The sequence below is a fragment of the Haliotis rubra genome, unplaced genomic scaffold (genome assembly GCF_003918875.1).
Source record: "Haliotis rubra isolate DU_JTF1 unplaced genomic scaffold, ASM391887v1 Scf311, whole genome shotgun sequence".
In the NCBI taxonomy this organism is placed as follows: domain Eukaryota; kingdom Metazoa; phylum Mollusca; class Gastropoda; order Lepetellida; family Haliotidae; genus Haliotis; species Haliotis rubra.
In genome coordinates, this window is record NW_025766982.1 from 889,774 (window position 1) to 909,110 (window position 19,337).

A 19,337-nucleotide genomic window follows, 5' to 3' on the forward strand; every position below is an offset into this window, starting at 1 on the left:
ATGTTGAAAACTCCTAACACACTATGATCCAAAACGAAGCATCTGATGGAACGCCTGATCGCGAGACTGAAATACTCAGTACAGCCTGAGAAATAGCATCAAATCATGACGATATAATTTGAACAACATGAGCACTAAAATCATTCACACGAACTATGAATCCTCAGAGTGATGTCAAATATGATCCATGAACTGGATGCAAGTCCGCTTTTCATTGAGACGAGTTCCGCTTACCGCACATAATCCTCAATCTGATGCCACGGCCAACGACAGCAATGGTCAATGAAGGCAAGTTGTTAAGGCTGAAGCGATAATGACGCCCCGGTGCCAGATAACAAGAAGTGGGTCGTCGACTCAGGTGCCGTAGTAATTGCACATTCAGTAGTGAATCTAGTAGTGAGTACTTATCAGGACTATGGTGGTGAGAAATGCTTCTGACAAGAATATCGTCCAGTCGCGGATGAGCACAAATGTCTTATAGGGGTTTGTCAGTTGAAATATATCCTGTAGTTGTCAGTTCAGTGGATCAGGAAGTATTGTCTGAAGATATTGCTGATACCAGGAGTTGGTGGCTCTGGTGGCTGTACCTATGAACTGTCTGTGAGTGGTCTCTGGTAGTGGAACAATGGCCCAGTGAGTAGAGAGTGTTCTTGGAGAGCGGAGGTCAGAAAGAGCGATCTCAAGCCGGTATTGGGTCGTGGTACGAACGGCTATCCAAACGTTTTGAGTAAAAAATACTTCTGATGTGTGCATGATCAGAATATCTGCATGATATTGAATAATGGTTTATATCATTCACATAAACGTAATAATTAATTTTACTATATCAGGGATCTAATTTACTAAAACATAAAAATTTCCATGGTCAGATGAGGTGAGGTGAGGTAAAATTGGGTGTAACGTCGTACTTAAAAATATTTCGCTCATATGACGACGTGCATGCATGTGTATGTGTGGCTGCTTGTACTTAGGCTGGATTTATAGTGCTAGCTCACTGAGATATCATGCCGCAGTTAAGCATGAATACCCCACTCAGACACTGACTCTGATTACAAGTACCATATTTTAACGTCTTTTGGTATGACGCGGCCGCGGATCGAACCGGCGACCTACCGCTCTCCGGGCGGACGCTCTAACCACTTCACCACTGCTGCATTCTCCAAGGTAAGATGAACTGGGCCGAGGAGGGATAGTCGATTTAAGTTACACAGTTTAATATGAAGAGATGATGACGTCATCGAAATCTCTTGAATTTGATATTTGACTCGTGTTTTTAAAATTTGAAATTTTCTATCGGCATTCAGCACAATTGCTTCTCGACATCGTGTGACCCACCGTTAATATGAGTGCATGAGAGAGTGAGTTTTGTTTTGTGTTACTTTTAGCAATATACCGGCATACATCACGGAAGCACCACACCATACCGGAAGCACCACAAAAAAGTTCGTATCTTAAACATTGTGGAGAATCGAACCGGGACCTTTGGTGAGACAAGCGAACGCTTTAATGACTGACCTACGTCACCGCCCCCTTAACCTGAAGGTAAACTGGTTTTATTGCTCAGGGCAAAAAAACCCTTCAGTTAAGGGATAAATAAATGTATACGTCGGGTTGGTGGTTGGCTTGATAGATGAACGGAAACAGACACATTACAGTTTTGCTTTTGACTGTCTTCCGTAAATGGCATTTAGAAGCTGGGATGATGAAGAGGTACACTTTTTTATGGATAGACAACTTCTTCATTTCTTTGAGAGGCATTTTAGAAGTTGTATAGATGAAGGAAAACCAAGTTCTATGGATAGTCAACTTCTATAGTGCAATGGGTGCGACGTTTCGGTGAAGGTACTAACACCGTTATCAAGCAAGTGATACAAAGAGTTGTAACATGGAGAATATATACATAGCTGCACACTACTGCAATAAAGAAGTTGACTATCCATAGAACTTGTTTTTCCTTCAACTTCTTATTTGCAGTGGATTCTCCAGCCTAATCAAGAATAACCAACCCTTTGTCTATCTGGCTTCAATCATTTCTTATCACAACAAGCCTCATTATGTCAGCACACTGTACATCAACCTCTTCAGTTGTATAAACTTAAATACCCGTCATGTATATATTTCTCCGTGTGCATATGTCGTGTATCATTTACTAGATAACGGTGTTAGGATCTACACCGAAACGTCGCATCCACTTCAATAAAGACGTCAGCTATCCAAAACAAATGTACCTCTTCATCTTTGGCTGTCTTTACTTTCTGTCTTATGACTAAAATACGGCCATGATCACCGTTCGGACTTGACGTTTGCAATAAAGCCATGTGAAACGATGTTCAGGAATTTCTTTACGTTCGATGTCTGACTCAATAGGAAAGTCAGCAGAGTTGAAAACGAACCACACTTTTTTATTTTCTTAAATTGCACCTTTTCACTCTAAAAACAAGTTAATGGAGACTGATCCATCACCCAATTGAAAACCGTTTGACAAAATCTCTTTTTAAGACTTGTTTTAAATGGACAAGTTGAGGAAGCCCGTAAACTGTGTCTAATGCCAGAGTCTGCGGATAGACCACTTGCCCAAGGAGAAAAGGTGTAAGAGCTTTCGACCTAATCAAATCAATCTTTCCTGTTCATTCCACAGGAGGACTCACAACTGACGCGACAGTTAGACGAGTTTAAAATCAAGTTAACAAGAATTACATTCACTAATGGACAATGTGTTAATTTGGCAGTAAAATTAGATTGTATTTGCTGTTAATTTTGATGAAAAACCTACAATTGTCTACTTTCTATTCGCAGACGTACCTCAGGGGGAATGAACAAGGACAAAGGTTTGTCCAAACTGACAAATATTGTTCCAGCTGAAGCAAATACATGAACCGACATGTCATTAGGAGCAATTAATGTAACGCTGTGATTGTTAAGGTTGGACCCTGATAAACCAGGGATTACAGCCCGGGAAAGCCACATTTAAGAAAAACAGTTAAAAGTGGTGTGGCTCAACCGGCAATGGCCATGCTTGAGTGATCGTGTGAATGTGGTTCTACCGGCAATGAGCTATTAGCTAATCCGTGTTACCGTAGATAATGTGAAATATTCGTTTTGTAGATCTAGAAATCCAGTTGAATTGTTCGTGGAGAAAAGTCCAGATCACGCAATCTAGCTGCCTCACGTAGGTACTCAAACACCTTTGACGAAGTATTTATGATTATACAACCAATTATTTCTTTGAAGCATTTTAAGCGTTATGGGAGGGTCAATTCAATGTTTTATCCTTTTCTGATAACTGTTTGAGATAAGAGCTATTGTTGCCTCAGTTATTATGTTTACATTCATGCTAAAAACTATTAAAACTATTAAAACTAAAAACAAAATTTAGGACTAGATTTTCCAAAATCAGTATTTTTGCCGCCGTTGCAGTAATGCCGTTTTGATTTAAAGTTGAAACGCCACATTAAATTCGATGAAAAATTCTTGTTCAAACTTCTCTGCTAATGCAATAAACCAATCATATAAACCAAAGTAGTTTACATGAAGGCATTAAAAACACAGAAAAAAACAAATAAAGTTTCTTAAGAGCAAAAGCTGAAATTGTCCTTTAATGACCCATTGGCATGCATCATTTTAGCTCAGAACATATGTCATCATATGTTAACTAAAATCTTCAACGAGAATAAAGAAGCCGCCCATCATATGTTAACTAAACAAACAAAGGACAAGTCACTAAAACAATTTTAACCAATTGTGCTTAATGGGTGACGCTTATTTGGCAAAACGGTATTGATTCCCTTACTCATGGCTTTTGCGGCGATTCACGGCACCGAGGTTTGTACATAAAATGTGGCTTTAGCGGCAAATGATATTTTTCAAATATGGCTTTCTCGGGCTGGCACCAAACTGGGAACCCTGTCTTCGGGGCGACTGCACCCGTGAAGATCCGGGTTAGAATTGATCTTCAGCAACCCATACTTGTCGTAAGTGGCGACTAACGGTATCGGTGGTCAGGCTCGCTGACTGGTTGACACACGTCATCTTATTCCAATTGCGTAGATCGATGCTCATGCTGCTGATCACTGGATTGTCAGGTCCAGACTCGATTATTTACAGACCATAACTGGAATATTGCTGAGTGCAGCGTAAAACAACAACAACAACAACAATAGGGACGACCGCACCTAACCGCTGTAACCAAATCATTCCAAAATGCTCAAGGAGTGTGCACAACCGAACTCACCACCTGGGAGCACGTTTTCTTTTGTTTATTTGTCGGTTTATTAATAAACGCCGCACTCAGCAATATTCTAACTATATGACTGTGGCTTAATGACTGAAATCATTAGTATCGTTAAATACAATTCGGTTGCAATGACATTCAGGTGACGTCACCTTATAAATCAGCCCAGGCCGATGCCGAATCAGTTTTACCAAGAGAGAGATTAGCCTATCAAATATGTAAAACCAAATTAGAGTTGGGTTTGTTTGTTAGTTTAACGTCTCATTGGAGTTGCGGCCTGTAGGTAATCGAGTAATGACGAGACAATCCAGTGATTGATATTGCAAGCAAAGACGTTGGGTGTCGGGTGCCAGGACACGCTATCTACCAATCAGTCCGACCACTGATACATTCTGGTCACCTCATACAACCAGGGTAGTTTTTAGGGATCATTTCTCACCCCTAAAGTGATCGTAGAGAGTATTGGTAATGCCTTGTGCGTACATGCTCACATGTGCTTCGGACGATTTCACAGTACCGCCGTGATTAATGGCCTGTTGATATGTTAATAAAATGCTAAGCACGGAATTACATCTGAAACTGAATAAGTAATGTCACAAACTCGCCGTCCTTTGACAAATGTGGTTGGAGAAAATAGGTCATTGGCACTATACTGCAAAAGGACTCACTCATGCGCTTATAAACACACTAACTCATCCATTCCCTAAACCAAAAATAGAACATTCACGCCCAAGTGGACACAGTGATTTGTGTGTCTGAGCAAAGGAATTAACTCTAGTGAGACTCGAATATTTACAGACCGCCGCCATATGGTTGGAATATTTCTTAGTGTGGCTTTGACCAACAAAGTTAACACACAAGAAAAGACAAAATCTATTTTACGATATTAACCTAAGAACTGATATTTTACTTGAAACTTTCATATGAAACCACAACTGTATAATATGTTCTATACGCGTTATGAATCTACAGTGAGTTTAGTTTTACGTCTCTTTTAGCAATATTACAGCAAAATAAAGGCGGGGGACACCAGAAATGGGCCTGACACATTGTACCCATGTGGGGAATCGAACCCGGCGTGATGAGCGAACGCTTCAACGACTAGGCTACCCCACAGTAACCCCAAAGTAACTCAAGACGCGTGGTTGAACTAAGGTCTGCTATGATAATTTCCCCTGAATCAAATGTAATAGTTTGGGCTAATCAAACCATCCCGTCACATCTTTTATGGATGAATTATCATTCTCTCTATCTGTCTACTCGTGTTTTCTTCCCTAGCTCACCCTGCAATGCTGAAGCCCTAAATGAAGCAAGTCTAGCATTTCCTCAGGTTCACTGGGTCTCCTTTTCAATTTGTAGGGGTGGGTATTGCAGAGAATTTTCATATTGCGATATATTGCAATGCGAAAGCATATATTGCGATATGTATTGTAATATATTGCAATACTGACTGAGTGAGTATGGTTTTACGCCGTTTTTAGCAATATTCCAGCAATATCACGGCGGGGGACACCAGAAATGGGGAATCGAACCCGGGTCTTCGGCGTGACGAGCGAACGCTTTAACCACTAGGCTACCCCACAGCCCCTCTATTGCAATAAGTTAATGCTTGACTTATAAAGCAAAAAGGCAACAAAAGCACTATTCTTGATTAAGGTTTAATAAAAACTTTTAATTTAATTTACCATTGCATATTTTACGTACCGCGTTACTCTTATCAATAGTTCCATCTACCGTGAACTTTGTCCACCCAAAATGCTACCATACGGAAGCCTTTGCCCTTGTATTTGGCACCACAATAACTTGTTTGTTGTTGGGGGCGCCATTTTACAACAAACGTATGACTTCCGGTGTGAAAAACGGAAATATCCGAAGATTTCCGAAAGTTACGAAGTTTTCCGAATGCATGTCAAAATACCGCTTTTCGATCAACGTATCCCAATACGAATCGTTTCATGTCTTAACCGGTATATGCCGGTAAACCGGTTATACTGCGCAGCCCTATCATTTGAATGGGATTATTTTTCAAAAACTTTTCTTTGTAAACCAGTGCATTATATTCCATTCCACAAATCAAAAGATGAATTAGTTATGTATGCTAAAACGACTTTTGAACACAGCTCTAGTCAGAAGACGGAGTGTCAGTCTCTATTTGTCAACCTTAATGAAACAGCGCTGATGGAGATCACACACAAGGATCATATTCGGTGTTAAACTGTAATTGTTAGAGGAGGTAACTCTGTCAAACGATTACGTCGTACCACTATAAAAACAGTCATCCCGAGACTCCCTGTTGACAGACGGCTTCTTTCTGCGACATCCTCGCCTGATGAAGTAGTGGAGGTGTCGAAAATAAACCAAATCAAGGGAAAAACACTTGCAGATAATTAACAGTCTGTTGACCCAAAAACTAAAAACGCCATTACACTCCTTGTAACACTCATTACTGGGTGTGTTTGCCCTGTTCAATATTTCTCCTTTACACTAAAGACGTACAAAATCAATATCTTTGATGCTGAAAGATCAACAGTATTTGTGCTTCTTCCCCACAACTCGTACCGCAGACCACGCCTATGTGGACCTGAACTATATACATGGTATAGGGAATATTGTCCATTTGTCAAACCTGTCAATCACTCTGTAGATTTATAGGGCGGTTGGGTAGGCTAGTAGTTAAAGCGTTCGCTCCTCAAGCCGAAGACCCGGGTTCGATTCCCAACATGGGTACAATGTGTGAAGCCATTTCCTGGTGCCCCCGTCGTGGTACTGCTGGAATATTGCTAAAATCGACGTAAAACTAAACTCACTGTAGATTCATAACGCGTATAGTTATAACATGTTATACAGTATGTGGGTTCATATGAACATTTCAAGTAAAATATCAGTTCTTGGGTTCATATCGTAAAATACGCTTTGTCTTTTTTGTGTGTTAACTTTGTTGTTTAAACACACTCAGCAATATCCCAGCCATATGGCGGCGGTCTGTAAATAATCGAGTCTGGACCAGACAATCCGGCGATAAACAGCATAAGACTCGATCTACGCCATTGGGATACGATGACATGTATCAGCCAAGTCAACCCGATACCGTTAGACGCCTTTTACGACAAGCAGGGGTTGCTGAAGACAAATTCTAACCCGGGTAAAATACGAACAGAGACGGCTTTTTCGTTGCTACTGCACTGGCACATGACAGTAACAAAATCAATTCTTACAGAATCAGGAAACGGATATGATATTAAAAATTATCAGTGAACTTTGGTCTGAATTCAGCATACAGCGGGCATATTGGTATCAAACGGGGCTGTTAAGCCTTGTCAATCAGCAGGACAACACATGCGATACCGCAGTATGAAACGTGTTAGGAGAATTGCTCTTAAAGCGGATCATGCACGATAGTTCACGCAACGGACCAACAAACTCTAGTTCCATAAATGGCGTCAGAGCACAACCGACTTTAATACCGAGGTATCAACTGTGAACCCTGTTTTTTGTTTTTTTTATTTATTTATTTTTTCTTCGTAGTGGAGGCCATAGGCCTAGGCTACACTTCAGGATTTCAGAGCGGTACATATGTGCATATATGATTCAGAAGACAATAAGTTAATTTACAAAGTATACGAAAGGAAATATGATATTATTGGCATAGAAGTGAATCTATAAGTTTCGTTGCATTGTGTATATAAATAGCTAGGTTTTTTACAATACATGGATTGCCAGTTGACATGAGCACATTAAACTGAATAGTGGGATTCGAATAAAAGTTATGTGGTAAATACAAACATCTCAGATTTTGATAACATTTACATACCAAAATAAAATGAAATTCATTTTCAATAAAGTTATCTTTACATACAAAACATAATCTATTTGATCTGGGTTTATTAATATATCGACTGGTTTCAATTTGGAGGCGGTGTGAAGAACATCTGAATTTAGCAAGGGCCAATCGGAATTTTGAAATTGATAAATCTTTTATGTAAAACTGTGAACCTGATTACAAGGAACCTTTGAATACATAGTGCCTTCAGAAAATTGTCAAATATAAAAAATCATCTCAGCTGGTAGTTGAAGCTGGAGCACAGCCCTCCAAATACAGACACTTAGGTACCAGAAGAGGCAATGTTACAATTCAACCTCCTTGCTCCAAACAGCGCTGGTGGAGTATTTACAGACTTAATGCTGCTACTTCTTTCAATCATAACACTGTGCTTCGTCCACTCTTTGAATAAGCACGTTCTGTCGTTATCCAAGAACATGGGAACTTGGTCAAACGTTTGGTTTCGAGAGTTGCGACCGTTTACTAAAGGTCGAGGTCACGAGGACTCCATAAAGTCCAGTGTGTATTCCACTCATTTTTCTACACATATTGAGTGATGCCTTCAAATCATCAGTATCATGTGCATTAATGTTTCATACTTTTCATTCTGTTGATATTTTTCAAGTGTAAATACTGATCCATGTCAGATATCTTTTGTCTAAAAAAATGTGTTTCCAGAAAGCTGAAACTGACAGAACTATGGGCCCATTGGCATTCGAATTTGATAGTTCCATGTGAGATATACTTGAAATTTATTTTTATCATTTATATCAATTACATTTAAGTAATTAATTATCTCAACTGCATAGATGAATGTAATGTATGATATTGTTTATGTCAGTGATTTAAATCTTTCTTAAACAATACTCTTTGATTTTTTCATTTGCATGACTGGTCGTGTACATGATCTTCACCCTGAAAAATTTAATCATTGAATTTTAAATTCAAGAAATTTGAATTTTAACAAATCTGGACTAATTATGAAATTATGAAAACATACCATAAAAGGCTGTTACCAACAGGTCAAGGTCTCTATTTGTCAAGTCCATGTAATCAGATTCCGGTCAGGGGGTACCCTTCTTTCAGGACATCTGAATCATTCATGTGCAACTATTTTTGCAAGAAAAGTTTTGATTCTTAACGAACACGTCCTGGGGATCAGTTTGATATATAGTTCTTGTATTCACCAAGTATGTTGAAACACTCTCCTATCTCTAGAGGCCCTACAGATGTCGGTCCACTGCCTAACATACAATACTCAGTTTCAACCCGGATCTACTACTGTGCCCCATTTGTCGGGATGATGATGAGAAGATGATGTGATGTATGTTAGAAATTATCTCAGAAGTACTGGCAGCAAACGGTACTGAATTATTGAATGATGAATCGTTCATAAAAGTAGTTCAAGCAAATTCGTAATTGTAACACATCTAGTCCTTTCAAAAATTTCTACTCTGTAAATTAAGCGCAAGGTGCAATTCAAGATTATATAACACTCTAATGACGAGGGAACGCCGCGATACTGTCAACTCGTGAAGTAATAGCATCATTAAAATGCTCGGAGCATGCAGCTGAAACCATATGACGTGCAGCCCACAGTAGGTGCCGATATAGAAGCACAAGGCTAATCATGAATAATTACTGTATTTGCCGGTAGGTTACTGTGCCACGCAGCACCGACATTTACAAACTGAAGGAAGAAGTAACTGTAGAGTTTCTGGTTTCAGATAGGACTTCAGATTTATGAGACAAATCTTGACATCAACAAAGCAAGGCTTTTCTACAAACCATAATCGCGTTTTCTAATCCCATACTTATTATTTCTCATTCCGACCTGTAAATATTAGATGTTCAGGCTGTATACATTGTCCATTGTCATGGGTTTACGAGATTATTTTGTTTCTAAATGTGAGTGAGTGGGTTTTACGCCGCTTTTAGCAATATTCCAGCAATATCACGGCGGAGGACACCGGAAATGAGCTTCACACATTGTACCCACGTGGGGAATCGAACCCGGGTCTTCGGCGTGATGTGCGAACGCTTTAACCACTAGGCTACCCCACCGCTCCTTTCTAAATGAGAGCAGCAAAACACTTTCCATAAAAGCAAAGTCGATTGTACAACTATAACATGAGTATGAGTTTCTGAATCACAATCAGCTGTTTACCCAAATCAGTTGCTCACCGGAGAACATCATGGGAAGATATGGAACAAGTCAAAATAGGGCATTGCATGGGTCATAAGTTACGATTATGATAGTGTTGATGAGCTTCCCATTGATGAATCACAATCAGCTGTTTACCCAAATCAGTTGCTCACCGGAGAACATCATGGGAAGATATGGAACAAGTCAAAATCATTGCAGAACATCATGGGAAGGGCATTGCATTGGTCATAAGTTACGAACCGCCTCCGTCGTGTAGTGGTTAGAGCGTCCGCCAGGAGAGATGGGTTCGATCCCCGACCTGTCATACCAAAAGACGTTAAACTATGGTACTTCATGGTCCCTGCAAGTCAAAATCGGCATTAATGGGTACAACAAGGACTGGTCGATTGATGAGTCAGTATAATGTGTCCGAGTGTCACCGGAGTATTCATGCTTCACTGCGGCATGGTACGATTATTAGTTGGCTACACTATAAAACCATCTTCAGTCTGGGCTAGTACAAGTAGCCGCACATACACATATATGGAACACAAAATAGGGCATTGCATGCATACGTCGATTATGATGAGTTGATGAATATGAATCAATCAAGCACGACGTTTAAACATCATGGGAAATATTCACCTCAACCTCACCTCATAAGTTACGATTATGATAGTGTTGATGAGCTTCCCATTGATGCAGTAAAAGACTTATTATCTCTCATGACTTGCCTGAAATCGATAACTGAAACTTCGACGTGAACAGTTTCCAAACAGAGAACACTTGCCATATATGGAATGTAAACAATTGTTCCGTTCATCCAAAACTGTCGCACGAGGTGTTGTCCGAACTGGTTTCAATCACAAGTTGTGCGTAGGATATTCGTAAAGAGCGCTCCAAAGGACATAAATCTATGAGGTTCGCTTAAATTGTTGAGGTGTTAAAATTTTTAGTACGGTAGAGGACGTGAGCGTCGAGTTAATGCAACGTTGCATTAATTCATTCAAACTTTTGAATTTAATGTTGTAATGTAAACACGTAATTTTTTTAGAATACATACATGTATATGGCAGCTTCCCTGAGGGCTGATAGTATTATTGAGAAAAATGCAATATATATTTTTAGAGAAGTGTGATATAGTGCCTTTAATGTTTTACAGAATGAGCGTGCTCGATTGTAGTCAAGTAGTTGTGAAATGTAGACATGAATGTCTGAAGCTGCTGGAATATTGTTCGACGTGCAGGGAAGTTGACTACATAAGGTAGAAATCATGCCTCTTGTCATTAGTTTTGTGTAGATTTTTGGTCACTCTGACATTTCGTGCATAGATATATACTGAGAAAAATAAATAAAGCATCACAGGAAAATTCAAGCGTTCCTTTATTATGTTCCAGTTTTCATTACCACAGCGATATTCAAAGCTGGTGATGACAACTGGAAAATATTAAAGGAACATTTTCCTGTGATCTTTTATTTGTTTCTCTCAGTATATACACTAAACGCCAAAAGAAACGTTACCCTCCTACATTTATGGATTACTTAAAGCTATCAAAGAAATGTTAGAAGGTATTAGTTTACAAGAAAGTTTAACAAAACAGATTTATGCAAATCACGAAAGAAAATTCTCAAATGCATTCATATTTAGGTGAAATGCATCTTTTTCAGAAGAGTTAAATTGTCCTATTTTCGTCCATGCCGAAATGTACCAAAAACAGTGATTTAGATGTCCAAAAGAAAGGTTGAAATAAAATTCTGGTTGGAGTCAAAGATAAACCATTTAAAGTCTTCATTTTTCAACTATTAAAACAAGAAACAACTGTTGTAAAGTGTGTAAAATTGTAAAATAATCATTCCTATGATTTCAGTCTTTTAAAACATTTTCTGCTGATTTGCACTTATGAAAACAAGTGTCTTTGATATTCTGAAAAAAATGTTTAGGGAACATTAAAATTATCATTGTTAACATTTTTCCTTGCAAAGTAACATTTTTCCATTTTCTGTTTACACATAGCAATATCAATCGCCAAAACGCAACAATTTTCAAGAGGTATTTGCATCCATTTCACATGTAGAATGATTCTATAGGGTATAAAGAGAGCCCAGAATGCATGATATGATACACAAGTACGAGAAATATGCCACGATTAATCGTTGAAGAGAGAGAAAGAGCCATTGGGATGATGCAGATGGGGTTGACATACAATGCTGTTGCAAACGCCCTCGGAAGCCACCGTATCACGGTTATAAGACTTATTCAGGGCTTCAGACAGACTGGGGTAACCGTAGACAGACCAAGAAGTGGACGTCCACACATCACAACGCCAGCTGAAGATTGGTACCTCCGTCATTAAGGAAGGAGGGTAACGTTTCTTTTGGCGTTTAGTGTATGTTACACAGACACAGCTGCCTCAGAGGTTGCCCGTATTTGTAGTCATGGGGCTCCTTTCATGATGCAACCTTTACTAAGGGTTAACCTTAACTTCCATTTTTTAACATTGCACTAAGGATACCTTAGTGACTTACGATCACCGTAACTGCCTTTCCTTAACTTAGACTTAGGCTAGTCTTAGCGCTAAGGTTGTTTTGTTCAATACGGCACCCTGCTGGGTAAATTGAAGGATGGGAATTCTCTGTTTTAAAGATATCAGATGATCGATTTACTTAAAATTAAGGTAAACAACGTGGACAAATTCCCTTGTTCTAACCAATCGATGCAGACAGTCTGATTACCAAGGTGCCGTTGTACAAAGGAATCTTAGCGCTAAGGTGACCGTAACTCCCATACCTTAACATAGACTTAAGGTAGTGTTATCGCTTAGGTTGTTTTGTACAACGGCACCCTGATCAACAAGAAGCTGAGCAAGGGCTCCTAACTTCATGCTTAAATGTTTCACCCCATTATTTTACATAGATGTTATCAGGGACGAAGTCCAATATTTCTCACACTGTTTTCTAAAAAAACAGTCAGATTACGACTCCTTTCAAGGGTAAACCTCAGTTGACACCTTCTTTCAAGACAAATTCTCCGGAACCTCTGAAGGTGTAACTAATCTGTGGCCACTACCTTTAGTGACAAGTGCCCCTTTACGTTGCCATGTGGGAAAGTGGAGTATCAAGCTGAAAACTCAAACTGTTTGACAGAGCTGAAGCTGGTGCTTTTCGGTTTAGAAAAGAATCAAGCAAATCTTATGATTTTTTTTCAAATCCTTATGGTATTAATTCCTCCCACCTCATATAAAAAACCGCTCTTCCTTGGTTGCATTGAGGATTACTGTTAATCTTAGAAGTAATAGTTCAAAGGGATCTGCACTCTTAAATGTTCCTCGCTAAGAAGATTTTAAAAGTAAAGTGTTTAGTCGCCTCATTTCAAATATTTGTTTGGTTTTCCTGGAAAATACTTCTTTTAACATATTTAACACCGAGGACCAATTGCCACTAAAAATTAAAATTAAAATTTACCATGCAATTTGTGTATTTGATGGCACTTAACATCCCCAGGGTCCCGAGTGAGGTACCCGGTACTGACTTTGGTTAAGTGTTCAGGTTAAGGACCTCACAAATAAAATATGAGTGAGTGAGTCACTTTTAACAATATTCCTGCAATATCACGGCGGGATACACCAGAAATGGGAATCACATTTTGTACACATATGGGGAATCAAACCCGGGCCTTCGACTTGAGGAGCGAACGCATTAACCACTAGGTTATTCTACCACCCTGTCATTAAATATCATCATAAAACTATGTACTAGGTCGTTGTTCGGGCCATATTCACTGGTTTGTCTGGACCAGAATCAATTATTACAGGTCGCTAAGTTACAGATTGAACATTCCTGACTACGTATATGGCGTTAAGTAATTCATTCCAAAAGTACACGTGAATGACGCAACCATTGTAAGTCTTCATTAGTGAGAATCTTGTAGTTTTGAAAAGTCACTTGAAGCACAGGCCCTCTTGTCTTTGCGAGGATTAAAGATTTTATCCAATATATAAAAAAAATTGAGACATTATGACATGATGTATTGTACTGTGAAGCATTTTGAGTCAGGGGTCATCTCAAAAACAATATTTTTAAATAATTAATCCTCCCAAAGACACGAGGGCCTGTGCCTTGAAGATCCAGGTTAGATTCAGTAACCCATGCTTGTCATAATAGGCGACTAACGGGATCGGGTGGTCAGGCTCGCTGACATATGTCATCGTATCCCAATTGCTTAGATCGGTGCTCATGCTGTTGATCACTGGGTTGTCTGGTCCAAACTCGATAATATACAGACCGCCGCCATATAGCTGGAATATTGCTGAGTGCGGCGTAAAACTAAACTTACTCACGAAACCTTGCCTATGATCATTCATTGAGATCAGGGACGACTGTACCGATGTTTGAGTTTATGAAAAATATTAAAACATAACTGTCAAGTGATTATTAAAATGCGATATCTGAAACGAAAAAAGATAGAAGTTGCACATGACATAATGACTGCACAGCGGTAGATTACCGGTTTCAATTTTCAGATTTATCACGTTATTATAGTTTTAACTAGTCATCATGTAACCGCCTCAAACGTCATATTTAGTCGGACATTAAACGAGGAATACATGTCGCCAATTGACGCAGGAAAAACATCCAAATTATAACCTTGGTACATTTTCTTATAATTTTTTTCAACATGTTTCTTCAGGCGAACTGTGACTCATGAACAGAGCACAATTTGTGTTTTCAAGTCATCGAAAGACCATTTTCATAGCATTTTCCTGAAAAAAATCCCTTCTTACAAGAAGAAATACGATGGTTGACTGATGTGCTCTGAGCGTCAGAAGGAAATGTGTTATAGTCAAATCTTTAGACATTACATGTATGCTTATAAAATTGAGTCAATTGAGCAATATTTTCGTTGTGACAAATCAATCTGATGAGCAAGTGACAAAAAAGGCAACCCATCCAGGGTTTTTAGGACAAACAACAAAACAGGTCACTTCAGTAAGATCAGAGATCGAGCGAACCCATGATATGGAGATGGCAGACAGAAGATTGAACGCCATAGTGCCAGTTCCGAGGGCATTTCCAAAGACAGAATACCATTGTATTATCGAATGAGTTTTACGCCTCTTTTAGCAATATTCCAGCAATATCACTGCGGGGACACCAGAAATGGGCTTTACACATTAACTCAGGTCTTAACGTGACGAGTGGACGCTTTAACCACTGGACTACCCACACTGTCCCCCACTGCATCATCACAGACAATTGGCAACGAAGAACGTGTCTGATTGATAACGCAATAGGTATATATGTCGCAACAATCTAGCTCTAATCGAAGATGATCCAGAAAGGTTCATGTGATGATTTGGCACCAATCAAAACAGTGGAATCATCTGACATTTCCATCACCAAAATTCCCCGAAGGGTGTGGTGTCCATGCTCCGAGATACCGATGGTGTCATCATGCATGATCATGGTGAACTGCCTTCTAGTACAGTCCGTTTGAGTCAGAAACGGACCGATGAATTGCAAATTATATCATTGTACAAAATTGCCACATAAATATAAATAGTACACATGTTTATCATTTACTAATACCCAACAGCTTTCTGATATTTAAAAAATTTCCGGAGTCCACCAAAAAAGTTGTTTAAGAAACTATCATCATTGAAAACGCAAAAGTTGTTATCTGTCGCGGCGGGGTGAAACCGCAGAAACGGAACAGACAGTCATGGCGGGGGACATCTCAAAATCTATTCCGGGAGACCTGTTAGGAAGGACTTCTGGGTCTTGATTTTCGACACGAACTGAGCCATGCAAGGTATCGTAAGGAAATCGTTGACTGATGTAGCATATTTTCGAAACTATCGTATCCCTCTGAATGTCGTAAATCTTAGATAGCTGAATAAATGTTGTTTAAAGTTTATTTCATCTTCATCCAAATTGGCGGTATAATGTTCAATAAATATTTAATAATTATCTGCTTTCATTATCATTCTTCCACACGGATCATGCCTTGGGATATGTCATTTGGATTGGACTGACACTAGCCTATCTGTGATCTCACAACATTTCCTCTTCTTCGTCATGGTGACACGCTTTGAGTGAGTGAGTATGATTTTACGCCGCTTTTAGCAATAATCCAGCAATATCACGGCGGGGGACACCAGAAATGGGCTTCACACATTGTACCCATGTGGGGAATTGAACCCGGGTCTTCGGCGTGACGAGCGAACGCTTTAACCACTAGGCTACCCCGCCGCCCCCACATGAAATGAAATTAAGACGCTGAAAACTGAGAAATGGTGTGTTCTTCCATCAGGACAGGCCCGTGAAGATCCAGGTTAGAATTGATCTTCAGTAACCCGTGTTTGTCGTAAGAGGCGACTAACGGGATCGGGTGGTCAGACTCGCTGATTTGGTTGACACATGTCATCGTATGCCATTTACGTAGATCGATGCTCATGCTGATGATCACTGGATTATTTACAGACCGAAGTCGTATAGCTGGAATATTACTGCGTGCGGCGTATAACTCACTCACTCCATAAGGACAATGAGTCAATATGCCATGGTTACATCCAAGAGTATGACTTTGGATTCCTTCTGCACCAACATTATTTTCCTGATGTCAAGAGTAAACCACAGTTGTCAGTGTTGCCACATTCATGACGTTATGTGCCATGGAATCTCCACGGGGTACACACGTAACTCCTGAAATTACGACCAGAAACCCTTCAAGGTTGTCATTCTGTGCAAAGTTGACCGCCGGCACATGAAAGTCGCACGTAGTTGGCCTCCAGTACGTGCCACCCGTGCGCGGTAGGCTGTGAGCACGTGAGAGCCATGCACAATAGGCAGCAAACACGTGAGAGCCATGCACAATAAGCAACAAGCACGTGCAACACTTGCTTAGCTGGCCGCCAGCACGTGGAAACCATGCGTAGTGCACAGCCAAGTCGTGTATTCCTTGCGTAGTATTGCAGCCAGCACGTGAAAGACGTGCTACGTTGGTTGCCAGCACGAGACTCCGCGTAGGGAGAAGAAACATCTTGCAGTTAACGCGTGCACTACGTGATCCTTTGTATTTCACAAGAGGAAATAACACTTTTGTTATACAGGCTTAGTGCCCAGTGTAAAACTTCTCACCCACCAAGCTTCTTTCAATAAGAACGTTGCCTTGGTTTCTGGACCTGGATTCAAGTATCTTAAACGACGACAGTCTTCAGAGACCTTGGAGAAGGTCAGGCTGATATTTGACTCTGCCATAATCCTTGTGAATAAAATATACATGAAAATCCCAGATAGGAGGGATTTTATCCACACATACAATAATCCACAATGAGAGGCCATTTTCATTGAACGCTGGTCGTAAGCATGTTGTAGTAGAAATGGTAGAAATGTTTTCTCAGGAATATGCTTGTTAACTTTTATATTGATTACAACAGTGTCACAATCAACCTCATCTTAAAGGCACAATGTCACACATTTTCGAAAATATCTTGTCCTATATTATATATATTGGGGCATATGCACTCACTTTAGCGTCCTATTGATACAATAAAACACTTATTATCCCTTACGACTTGCCTGAAATCGATAATTGAAACTTCGAGGCGAACAGCGTTGAAACAAAGAACACTTGCCATATATGGAATGTAAATAATTGCTCCGTACATCGAAAACTGTCGCACGAGGTGTTGTCGGTGTTTGCCGAAATGGTTCAATCACATTCCGGGGCAGTGATGATATTGCATAACATCACTGCCTCAGGCTAATTTGCATTTCACGTGACCGAACTTTTCTCAAACAAACGCACATATTCATAATAAGAAGAGACTGGCCTTACGCAAGCTTTTCGGCGCGATCTTCACAATATTTTACATTTTTACATATATATTCTTCCACAACTGCGACAGCAACGTTTATGACAGTACATATTTAGATATCAAACTGGCTGCATCGTTTGCTCTCCGTCCGCATCGATGACAGCACGTGGAGCCGAACAACCTATGTAAACAAAGGATCGCTACGCAAATCGAAATAGTGTTACATGTTTTAGGATATTTTCTCAATGAAACTAAACCATTCTATCAAAGATGTTTAATTAGAAGTGTAGATTCGGCAAAAATAAAAGAGTTGAGAAATATGTAAATTATATTGAATGGACGGTGCAAGATGTGACGAATCGTCACATCTTTCTGGCCTGTGGCAGAGGTACTATGCGGGCTTGCCGCATGGAACTCTGGGTAGGAGAGTGGGTTTCAATCACAAGTTGCACGTAGGATATTCGCAAAGTGCGCTCCAAGGGAAATAACTATGGGGTTCGCTTAAAATAATGTTTGGCCGGTAGAGGGCACGAGAGTATTCGAACTTTTTAATTTAATGTTGTAATGTAAATACGTAATTGTTTGGGTAATAAATTATATAGTAGCTTCCCTGAGCGCTGATAGTACACTAAACGCCAAAAGAAACGCTACCCTCTTTCCTTAATGACAGAGGTACCTATCTTCACCTGGCGTTGTGATCCGTGGACGTCCACTTCTTGGTCTGCCAACGGTTATCCCAGTCTGTCTGTAGCGCTGAATAAGTCTTATAACCGTGATACGGTGGCATCCGAGGGCGTTGGCAACAGCATTGTATGTCGACCCCATTTGCACCATCCCCATGACTCTTTCTGTCTTCAGCTGTTAATCGTGGCATATTTCTCGTACTTGTGTATCATATCATGCATTGTAGTCTCTCTTTATACCCTATAGAACCATTCTACACGTGAAATGGATGCAATACTGCTTGAATATTGCTACGTTTTGACGACTGATATTGCTATGTGTAAACAGAAAATGGAAAAATTTTACTTTGCAAGCGAAAATGTTAACAAAGATAATTGTAGATGTTCCTAACACTTTTTCACAATATCAAAGACACGGTTTAATTGTTTTCACTTATGCAAATCAGCAGAAAATGTTTTAAAAGACTGAAATGAAAGGAATGCTTCTTTTACAATTTTACACACTCTACAACAGTTGTTTCTTGTTTTAATAGTTGGAAAATGGTGACTTTAAATGGTTTATCTTTGTCTCCAAGCAGAATTTTTTTCAACCTTTCTTTTGGACATCTAAATCACTCTTATTGGTCTATTTTGGCATGGA

General features: G+C 39.7%; 1 protein-coding gene and 1 long non-coding RNA gene across 2 annotated transcripts in view; both read right to left on the reverse strand.

The window, feature by feature from the left end:
* LOC124283271 overlaps positions 1-19,337 on the reverse strand; it is a 94,393-nt gene that overhangs the window by 56,613 nt on the left and 18,443 nt on the right. The gene's annotated exons all lie outside the window — the stretch shown is intronic.
* Positions 1,063-18,760, reverse strand: LOC124283272. Its single transcript, XR_006900318.1, has 3 exons — positions 18,642-18,760; positions 6,658-6,661; positions 1,063-1,072 (listed from the first exon to the last, which is right to left on the reverse strand). It is a non-coding gene; the product is annotated as an uncharacterized LOC124283272 (long non-coding RNA).